The 11773-nt window shown below is 38.3% G+C and overlaps 1 protein-coding gene across 5 annotated transcripts in view; it reads right to left on the reverse strand.

Moving 5' to 3' along the window:
* The window catches only part of Tespa1 (thymocyte expressed, positive selection associated 1), a 29092-nt gene extending 17620 nt beyond the window's left edge, over positions 1 to 11472 (reverse strand). For 4 of the 5 annotated variants that reach the window (XM_028785166.1, XM_028785165.1, XM_028785163.1 and 1 more), the window contains exons 1-2: positions 11361 to 11472; positions 7735 to 7893 (exon numbers count right to left, since the gene is read on the reverse strand). The gene's annotated coding sequence lies outside the window, so the exon portion shown is untranslated. Of the gene's footprint in view, positions 1 to 7734; positions 7894 to 8536; positions 8715 to 11360 lie in introns of all 5 variants that reach the window. The other variant, XM_028785164.1, reaches the window with a different exon arrangement.
* Between the last annotated feature and the right edge of the window lie 301 nt (positions 11473 to 11773).

Here is an 11773-nt window from a genome sequence, read left to right on the forward strand (position 1 = left end):
GTTTGGTTTTCTAGGAAACACATGGGATTTTCCCCAGGAAAAGAAATGGAAAAGAACTATAATAGAAACAAGACACTGAACTTACTGCCTTAAGTAACTAGCAGACCACACCTTCCATATGGTCACTTTTTCTAATTTGTCAGTTTTCACATTGACTATGAGTTACTTAATCATCCTGTCAATGCAATTCTCACTCCACAAACTGATAGTTAATTTGACACCTTTGCACTCTTTTTGAAAATATATAATGCCTCTAGGCATAGAATCTGAAAAGAATAAAGGGACGAATCATTCATCTGTCCATATAGAGCTTGAAAGGCAGGAGCTAATGGGCACTCAGCAATACCCACATCCCTCCACAGTGAGTTAGTAAATTTTTGACAAGACTTTCAGATATTGTGCTTCCATTCTTTGGGATTGCCGCACACAGATTCATCTTCGAAATTATATTTCAGCCTGAGGTCAGTATTTCTATTTCGTCAAGCTTCAAGAATGGCATATATAACTTGATCATGCTAGCCATTTTTGTCCTGGGAACACTTTTATTCCTGCTCATTGTGTTAAAGCATGTCTTTAACAATATCAACATGTTGGCAGCCAAAATACATGGCTTGAAACTGCAAATGGACCCCCAGACAGAGCTATTAAATTAACTGGCTGGAAAGCCAAGGATGGGTAAGATTCTGTGCAGAACCTTACCAATCTAAGACAGAAATGCATTGTATTTGATAATGCATATTCCATAATGGGTAAGGAAGGCATTCTTGTCAGAATGACCTAAGAAAGGCTCAGTCTTGTTTATGAAATAAAAAAGGGGGAGAGGCAGAGAGCTTTTGGGGCTGCTTGGCAAGAATCTGACATGGGCCAAGAACAAGGAAGTGGGCTTCAGGCAGGAATCTGACATTAGGCTAGAACAAAGAAACAATTTCAGGCAAGAATCTTTTTTTTTTTTTTTTGGTTTTTCGAGACAGAGTTTCTCTGTGTAGCCCTGGCTGTCCTGGAACTCACTCTGAAGACCAGGCTGGCCTCAAACTCAGAAATCTGCCTGCTTCTGCCTCCCAAGTGCTGGGATTAAAGGCGTGCGCCACCACCGCCTGGCAAGAATCTAAATCTTAAACTAGAACTAGGAAGTAGACTTCAGACATGAAAATGACTTTGGGCTAGAACAGGGAAGTAGGCTCAGATATTTTGGTCATCTTGATAAGCCCTTAGAAACAGTGTTCATGGGAGTGTTCATGGAATTTTGTTTATTGCCTTGCTTGTTCTTTGACTATTTGTGTTTATTGTCTTGCTTGTTCCTTAACCTAAATAAATAAATAAATAAATAAGTGGGCTATGGGGGCTGGAGAGATGGCTCAGAAGTTAAGAGCACTGACTGTTCTTACAGAGGTCATGAGTTCAATTCCCAGCAACCACATGGTGGCTCACAACCATCTGTAATGGAATCCAATGCCCTCTTCTGTTGTGTCTGAAGACAGTGTGCTCATATACATAAAATAAATAAATAAATAACAAAAATTATATTTCTAACTGTTGATGTCAGAGGAAAATAGAAGAGAAAAATATAGAAATTTCAAGAGACTTCATTTAAGACTAAAAGCTACTAATGCAGGTATGTATTTTTTTTTTTTTAAAGAACATCTTGGACACGAAATATTTTTCTAGTGCAATAAAATTGTTTCAGTTGTTTTGTCTTGCTGTATACTAAGAAAAAACTATCTGTAATTGTTGTTGTGTAGTCTAGGTTCCTTCCCTTTGGGCCCAGTCCAGGATTTGTCTTCTAGGGAAGGCAGCTTTAGCACTGTGAGATGTTTTTGCACTCTTTTGCCTTTTAGGGAATATTCATCCTCTTAACTAAGCTCAAGACAAAGGAAATCTACAGAGGGTTAGCAGAGGAGACTTGCTAGCATTGGGTATTTCAGGATGAGGCTGCCTCCAGAAAGAATTCAGGAAAAGTCTCTGGAAAGCCTGAAATTAGAGTGTGTTTTCCTAGTTCTGCCTTGTAAAATATTTAATAGGCTATTTCCAGCCCAGAAAAGAAAATTCCAAAACCGCTTTGCTCATTTCTTTAATTTCTTCACACAAATCACAGAGAATCCTTTGTGCACAAGGACATTTTTGGCAGTTAGGAAAACTTAAAAGGATGGCAGCAAGGGAAGAAAAGCACGGGGAAAAGGAAGAACTGGGAAGGAGAGACAGAGGAAGAAGAGATGAGGTAGAGAGACTACTAGAGGAGAGGGGAAAGGGATGGAGGAAGGAAATGAGGGAAGGGAAGGGGAAAGAGAAGAAAAAGAAAGGACAGAAAGAGAAGAGGGGCACAAGTAGAAAAGAACATACGGCTGCCACACTGGGCTCTGACACTCTATTGTCTGTACCAAAACCAACTGGAAACACCTTGTTTTCCCTACCTGGGATGACAGGTAAAGATTCTCAGTACCATCTTTGATATGACTATTTTATGTTCCTCACATCTTTGAAGCTCTCATTTAAATAAGCGAATTTCTTCTCCACCACTTTTCAGCCCTGGTTTTTCTTACAAAACTTTTTCTCTCATTTTTTTTTTCATCCCAAGTATTTGCTGCACTAGACCCATATAGCCCTCAATCTGTTCTCAACCCATTTCCTCCAGGAAGTCAGATGTGGCTTCTGCAGTTGGCATTAACCCCGTCTCTTTGTGACTTCCCTGCTTGACTTTTCTTTTTGGTTATTATCATCAACATATTTTACACTTTTACTAATTTATCTTATATTTAATTTACTCTTCTAATTGGAGCATAAACTCCAGGGTCAGATGTGTTTGTTTGGATTGTCCACTGCTGTGTTTCTAATGTCTAAAATAGAATCAAACATGTTGTTGGCTAAACAAATACTCTAAATGAATGAATGCCCCATGAAAGCCTAGTGCCTTAAGTTACCACAGACACACTCAGCACATAGCTTCAAGGCTTCCATAAGTTTTAACTATGTGTTAGGGACAGAAAGTTGGGGAACAAAGAGATGATAGTTCTAAAACCTGTTTCTGCTCTGAGAGTCCCTGCAACTCAGAACAGCATCAGCATGTGTCTGACAGTGTCTTTTTCTTATTTGCACATCCTTAAATAGACCTTTTACTTATCACAACTACCTAAAGAAAAGTGTATATGGAAACAGAATGCTTAATGCTTTAAAAGTTACAAAGGAAAGCTCACAAAACTGGCTGTAATTACAGGCAGCAGAAAGACACAAACTAAGAGCTTTAACATGCATTGCAAAGAATAGTCATTTTCTGGCAGTTTGGATGAGAATAAAATCATTTACTTACTTTAAAAGACAACTATGGTAGGGGCTTGGAAAGTGTCTTAACCTCTAAAGTGTTTTACATGTAAGAACAAGGACCTGAACTACATCCTCAGAACTTATGACAAAACTGAGAGCTGTACCACATGCTTGTAATCCCAACACTGAGAGTGGGTTTAGGATGATTCCTGGGTCTCACTGGTCAGGCAGTATAGCAAATTTCAGACTAAATGTATGATCCTATGTCAAGATTTATGATGGAGACTGATAGAGGAGAATACCTATCTTGACCTCTGGCTTCCACATGCATGTGCTTGTGCATGCCCGTGTGCGCACACTCCTGCACCACCCACCCCCAGTGATCTCACAAGAAAAGATGTAAAGAAGCTAATCTCCCCAAATGTGGCTCTTGGGGTAGAAATTAAAATAGAAAGTAATTTTCTCTAATCTTTATCATGTTTGGGTCATCATGAACTGTTCACAAAGCATTAAATGGAGCTACTGTAAAAATGGGCAGCAATATTGGGAAATAGAAATAAATAAAGGGTTTTGTTCATAGTAACAGGAAGAAAATACACTGCTGGGAGATAAGAAACTAAGTTCTGTTTCTGGAAATCTGAAGGAAGTGGCAAATGATATCAGATAAACACACCAGCAGTGAGTATGTTACAGAGAAATGACACAGAGATGTACAAGAGAAATGGTACAGGGATGGCAAGATATACCTTTGGAGGTTTTAGAAGGGAGGTTAATAGAGAGATGAGAATGGAAATATTTTCTCCAAATGTTCCAGTAATAACAATAGTCATCAGACAAAAGTGTATTCCCACAATATGATGGAACATGGTCAGAATGCCTGCTACACAAGTTTGACAACCTGCATTCAATCACTGGAATTCAAGGTGGAAGGAGAAAACTGACTCTTGAAAGTTGCTTTCTGACCTCCCCACAACACACACAATACACGTACACACAACAATAATGAAAGTACTATTACTAAGTAAAAGCTAAAAAATATGAATTACCATTCATATTCACATCATTTTTCTGATCAGTTTCTAGCAACCAGCATGTGTGCTTGTGTCATATTCAAAAAGTATATTGCATGTCTGTGTTAATTGGACCACCCTTTGTAAGATCTCCCTTAAGCCCCATGGCAGGGCATCATATAATGCTTTTCAATGGAGATAATTTAGCAAATATTGTACCTGCTGAAGACTCATACTTGTACTGGGAAATTTCTCTCAACTAGTATATGTCATAAAAAAGGTATAGACCCACTTGCCTTTCTCCATGGCTTCAAATCTTCTGTGTGTATATTACCTACTCTGTAGTGAAGGGATGCTGTTATATTGGACCATCTTTCTGTGCTTTAGTTAATATACCATAAGGGTAACTGAAGTATGATTAAATTTTAAAGTTCAAACTAGCAAATTATGCTATCCTTAGAAAATCATTTTCCATCCTAATTTTTCATTTCCTACTCAAAAAATTTCTCTGAACTCTGACTGCTACCTTCCTTGATGCTAATTTATTATAACATTGGCTGTACTATGCCTAATGTAGAGAGAGAAGGTGGGAACCTGTATATTTTTCTTTTGTTTTTACCAATAATTCAAGCAATGTGACACAAAGGATCTACTTACTGCTTGTCTGAATTTCCCCAAGGACTAGACATTTCTCTAGAATTTTTTCTTGGATTATTTTCCATAAACTACCAGGAGGTCTGGAATTAACTACAACCAAATAGAGTAAGAGGATTTTTTTTGTTCTGTAAAGAGTTTATAGAAGTAGGGATGAAGTCACACCTGTGGTTTAAGATCACAGGATTGTTTAAGAACAGTTATCTTCTAATAAAATATTATCAAATGCAATACCTGTAGCAGTAGTGAAGAAACTGTTGAAAGTGTCATTATTACTGAATTAAGAACATTGTCTACTTCCTACTACATTGCTAGTCCATGTTCTAGAAGATTCAGTTGCAATTTCACAATACACTGACATAGTGAATCAAAGAAGCAGGTACTAGTAATAACTGACTTGTGTAGAACGCCTAATATTTATCCACAAACATGCCCTATAAAATACTTCACTTAATCCTGACCAACACCTTAGAGCTAATCATTAGCATCTAAAGCTCAGAGAGAATGTCTTATTCACAGAAGCATACTAAAAGGGCTTGGATTTAAGCTTGCATTGGTCTGACTTGCATTGGTTCTTGTTGTACAGTCTTTACACAAATACTGGAGTAATAAAATAGTCTATTGTGTTGTTAGCAATTCCTCTAGGCTCCGCCCAACAGTTATCTAGTAATAGCTGTGTCTCCGACTGCCAGGTCTGAGCCAGGCATATAAGAAGACCGCTCTGGTGACCTGTCTCTGTCTTTCTGTCTCTCTCTCTCTCTCTCTCTCTTTCTCTCTCTCCCCCCACCCCCATAAGTCCGAAGCCTCTCTTCCTCTTTTCCTCTTTTCCTCTCTCCTCTCTCTTTCTATCCTTCTCTGTCTCTCTTCCTTTCTTTGCCTCTACTTCTTTCCAGGTCCCCATTCTGCGTCTCAGCTCCCCTCCAGTAAACTTCATTCTGTACTAGGCCTGCCATGTGGCTTGATTGTTCAGGGGGACTCTTTGGCAGGGCTTTCCCTCTCACTGCATCATGCCGCATTTCATAAAGCACAAGATTATTTTAGTAAATTCTTTGCTTTATATGCTGTTCAGCTGTCTATTTTATAACCTAGTGGAGAAGAAACAGCATAAACCTAACACATTTTGTACTGAGCTCTGTAATCACAACAAAAGAAGTATTGCTTTGTTTGTGTTACCAACATAGTTTTCCTCTTGACTCTTGGTGATCGGGAAGCAGACTAACCTCCCTCGGGTTTGCAGGTCAGTTTTCCAACAAGGTCCAATTTGGGATTACATGAGAATTCTTGCTTTCAGATTGTAGAATTAGAATATTTAGCAGCGACTATAGAAAGGCACTGAACTAACAAAGTTAACACTAGTCACAGCCCTGTGGCCAAGCTCGGCATAGGCCTAGTTACTGAATTACTGGATTTTCTGGAATATTCTGGGAAATCTTGTGGAAAAAGCAGGGGCAGCTGGGGTAGATTGTGCTGCATTCAGAGGGGCAGGGAGCAATGGTATCAACCTCAATGTACTGTGGACATATCTTTTTTTTCCCAAGGGAGAGGTTTAGTTTTTATTTAAAACTGGAAATTGTGGTTGATGCATTTCTCTGGGATGGGATATATTAACAACATGCTAAATGGATTGCTGCTGCTGCTGCCTCTTTGTCTCCCCTTCTTCCTTCTTTTCCTTCTCCTCCTCTCCCTCTTGTTCCTTCTTCTACTTGCCTTCTTTTTTTTAACGTATTGAAAATAGACCTTTTTCATATAATATATCCTGGTTACAGTTTCCCCTCTCATTAGTTTCTCTCCACCTATTTTAATATTTAAATATAACAAATGGGCCTACCACTGTAAAGCTGACAAGTAATAGCTCTGCTTATATCTGATTCAGTGTAGGGATGTTTTAAAACTCCCAGTAACATTTCCTTTTCTTCATAGTTTTATTTAGAAACTCAGGGAAAGAAAAAAAAATGTAGGCAGAGCTTGAGACATGGAATCAGAGTATCCCTGTTTAAAATCATAGTCTGTCTACCTACACATGTGAGTTTTTGGCAAAACTATTCAACTTCTCTGTATCTAAGTGTTTTAAATATGTAAACTGATAATTGCCACACATTGGGATTATTGAAGATTAAAATTAGGTATTATATAATAAATAATATGCAAGGTTGTTATTAATTTTCTATCAATATAAGCTAGTCTCAAGAAGTAGAATAGTTTTAAGAATAAGAACGGAGACAAGAGAATAATCATTAGAATACACTAGAGTGCACCACATCAGGATATTCAAGAGAGGTGCTCACATTAGGCAGAGATAAACTGTGAGAAAAATAATCCCTTATTATTTTCTACTTGTGTGTGGCATGTATTTACATGTGCACGTACCCATATGTGAACCCATAGAGGCCAAAGGTCTATATTTGGTATCTTCCTCTATCATTCTCTGAAATAGTCTCTCACTAAATTTGGGATACACTGATTTGCTAGGCTGGCTGGACAGTGAGTCCTTGGGATTCTTTTATCTCTACTACTTCAGCATTAATAACAGAGTGCATCACCATCTCTAGCTTTTACATGAGTACTGGGGATCTGAATTCAGATTCTCATCTAATTATACCAATTAAATCATTCTCTACTTCAATAGTGTCTATCCTTATATAATTTCCAGAGGGACCAGAGAGAAATCTAATCCTGGACACTCATTTTAGAGTAGAGAAAATTAGACAGAGATAAGAAGGGATGAGGAAAGATGAGGGAAGGAGGGATGGAGGGAGAGAAGGAAGGAAGGAAAGAAGGGGGAAGGAGAGAAGAGAAAATAGAAAATAGGACTCACAAGTTTGTATCACAAATATGTTCCTTTTTCCTTTGATCACACAGCGTTCCTCCTACCACTCTCAGGTTCTAGATGAGTCTTCAATGCTCTAGACCTCCTTCCACCAAAAGACCAGACAGGCCTCTCTTCTCTGTATTTTACTTATGTCCCAAGCAGTACCTGTGAATTGAGACTGAGAATGAGATCAAGCTTAAGAAAACAGAAAAAGGAAATAGAGTTTCCATGATGTGGCCTAACAGAACTTCTGCATCCATAGCCCAGGCACAGTCTTACCAATTCAAAACTCTGGGGAAATCCCAGAGCAGACAGCATTTCTCTGTGGACAGGGCAAATTTAACTTCAAGCCAGGTGGACCCTTTTCAAACTTATGTATCAAAAATCTACAACAGGCTGTTACACTTCTTTTAGATCAATGGTAACTTTCTTCCTGGTTTCTAATTGTCAGTGTGGCACTAGGAAGATCATTAGATCAAAACTTATGATGTTGGAGCACTCTAAGACATCTATGACTTAAGGGAGCTTCAGGGAAAATAAAAAAGGATGTTATTTAGTAAATAGTAGAAGCCACACAATGCAATTTCTTTACCTTTCATTTGTCATGCCTTATAGGACTTCTGTCTTTGTTTCAGAGGGTAGAAAAATATTACTTAGTAAATAAATGTAAAAAAAAAAGCTAGTGTTATTTAGTAAATAGTAGAAATTACGAAATGTAACATGGTGGACTCGATGCAGGAGGAGCTGTAGTGGGCAAGTGAGCTTCCTGGAGATAGCGCACCATTTTGCACAGTTGTTATGGATATACCTTGGATAGGCACAGCCCCAGTAGCTTCATCCCAGGATTGCTTCTTGCTATTGATGTATCTTCTCATGTTTGTCATTGCTATATTCTTTGTATATTTGGCTTGGTGTGATTGGATGTGGGGAGACTCTCACTCCCTGTAGCCTGGTATGATTACTTCCTGGGTAATTGGGCAATTTTCCTGCAGATCAACATGAAGATGAACTTTCATAGAACAATATTGTTTAGATGAATTAGTGATTATATTATTGCTTTGGAGTCATGATAAACTTGTAGAAAGAAAGTTGGATTGAAAATATTTAGTTAGGTTTGAGTTTCAAAAGAAAAATACATAATCAATAATCCTGTTGTAATTTTCTTTTGTGTAATGATTTTAATATATTTTGAAGAATATGTTTTTGTGGTGATTATTTTTTAGAGAATATGTAACTTGTGGCTATGATGTGATCTTTTTCTTACAAGGAGAACTTTGACTTAAATGGTATAAAAAGGCTAAGAGAAAAAATAAAGCTGTTGGAGTCAACTTGTTGGAGTTTGCTGCATCCACCAAATCACCAAATATGCATATGTGGGTATATATATATGTGTGTGTGTGTGTGTGTGTGTGTGTGTGTGTGTGTGTATTCATGCGTGTGTAGGATTCCCCCTCTTTTTCTTTTCTATAGTTGCTGGCTGCCATCAGCAGCAACCCCTGTTGGTTGCTATCATAACCTGTTGCTATCAGCACCAGCCCCCAATCACCGACTCTACACTCAGCCCTCCTCAGTTTACCCTGTGGTGTTGAAGCTGACCTTCAACAGTAACTCTGTTGTCTTTCCTTTTTTATGCCATTTCCCCACAAACAAGTTTTGCTGAATATTGAAAGCAAACCATCTAAGTTCTTTTCCTGTCATTCCCTTTGAATATTCAGATATGAGTGAGTTTTGTGGCGGTTTATGAATGACCATGGGAGATATTAAAGTCATATATTTGGATCAAGTCACTGTGTTGTTGGTGTGTGAAAGATGTCATTAAAAAATAATCTGGACAGGCTAAAAGGTATCAGGAATAAGAAAACAGCTCACCCTGGCTAATTACATATGGCTTTATCTAGACTTGTTTAGGATAAGTGAAGAGATTTCTTGACCACTAAGTGATCCCTGTGTATTACTATCATTAATTCAATGCCTTGTTTTCATGGTCATGGAGTTATTTCATTCCTGTTCTCATTTCCCACCTTTTATCACATAGTAGATACATATACTCTTCTCATTCCTCAGCTTATTTGACAGAATTTTTTTCTCAGCCCAAATCTTTATTTTGGCCATTCTCACTGGGCTGAGTATAGGGCTGTGGCTTTTAGGTTAGTCACTTTCCTTGAGCTTTAAGTGGAAATCAGGCAGCTGTTAGTCTACGCATAGAAAGAAATGCTTGCATCTTTTCCCTTGCTGCCATTCAGAGTGAAGCTTGAGTCACGACATGGGTCAAGACCAAGGCATGAGCCAAGACCAAACTTTCTATTAGAATCTGAATCGCAGACCTTGAACCTAAAAGGACTGTGTTGTCTCTCCACATCACTACAAAATGCTTCATCCTAGAAAATATCTTAACTTTCAGAGGATCAAAGGAGTTAAGAGAATATTATTAGTCTGGTTATAAATAGCGTCTAAATGGCCTGAGTGCCTGTGTTTGTTGTTTCTTTTTCTATCCCTTCTACTATAGCATTATCTTGCTATCTATGATAACATTCTCTACTGAAGACAACTAATAAACCTGGCCTTTTGAGATCTTTTCACTAATGTTCATGATATAGGAGACTGCAGATCCATGGCTCTTACCACTCAAGCTGAACATCTGCTGAATCAAAAGCTTGCTTCCAACCTCTAATTCCTCATGAATTGTATAAAACTTCCAATTAAAGACATTTGTGATATACAAAGTCACAAATATTTCCTTGGGCACTGTTTCTAAATGTTTATTATCTTACTAAACCACTTCTACAGTACACTTTTATCTTGATGGGGCTCTGCTCTAAATCCCTACATTGCCTCTTCTAACCATGGATAAAGTTGGTAGTACATGGGGTTGTGGAAAAACCCCCAGCGTGAATGATATTTCCATATCTCCTCCCTCCCCAGGATACAGATGAGTGGTTACCCTGAAACAAAGGGTGTTGGAGACTCCAGCCCTAATATTATATAGGTCACTGAGAGGTCAACATATTTAGATGAAATGTGGGGCAAAACTCTAGTATTCATAAAATGTGGACTATGGGCCTCTAGTAAATCTGGCCTGTCATTATCCAACTATATAAATTTTCCTATATAGTAATTTTTACATACTTCACAACACTTTATCTCCATATCTTTTGCTGAAGATTCCAAAGAAAAACTGAGAGAAAAGTCAGGCCAGATTTGAATATTCCCAAATTCGGAGATAAGGGTATTAAACAGAACCTGTCACCAAACCAAGAAGCCTCTCTCGTTCACAACTTTTCAGAATTGAAAATAGAATTAAATGACCAAACATACCAGTTCAGCAAGATGCTAAGAAGAACTCTAATGAGACAAAAGGAATTTTGTGAATAGCAATTCAGTTCATCAAAAAGGCCATGATTCATGACCCTAGAACAATAACATCTGGTAGCCAGGAGGATGGAAAGAGGCATCTCTGCTCAATAGTTCCAATGATGAGGTTATAGATTCAGCGACAAGAATGAAAGTTTCTCTCCTGATAAATCTCTTTACTTGGAAGCCAGATTTTTTTCCTGACCCATATTCTTTTCTCTATAACTATCTATAATTCTATATCAGCTCCACCCTAAAACCAAAGTAAAAACTACACTTACCAGAGGTAAGAAAGTTCTCAAAACAGGGCTGAACCTTTCTCAGGAGTGGTGCTCGAGATGAGGACAGTGAGATAGTTTCATATCACAGACTGTGACTTTCTCTCTGTTCTCATTCAACTGTCAGCTCAAAAGAGGAAGCGGATGTGAGACAACACACAGATATCTATACACACATCTGCACTGCCTCCGCCTCCTAGCCTGCCACATCCTCTGTTCTAGCTTAGGAGACTGAAGAATAAAGCATATATTACCCATAAGCTTACAGGCAGAGCCTATCCTCTGAAATGGCTACTTCCTGTGAGTTCAGTTTTCTACACCTAGGGAGGGGTATTGTCCACTAGACAATGAGAATCTGGGAACATCATCCTTCAATATAATTAGAAGTAGTTAGAATCCACTCCAGTAGCCGTAGA

The sequence above is a fragment of the Grammomys surdaster genome, unplaced genomic scaffold, assembly GCF_004785775.1.
Source record: "Grammomys surdaster isolate TR1022 unplaced genomic scaffold, NIH_TR_1.0 125125, whole genome shotgun sequence".
Classification (NCBI taxonomy): domain Eukaryota; kingdom Metazoa; phylum Chordata; class Mammalia; order Rodentia; family Muridae; genus Grammomys; species Grammomys surdaster.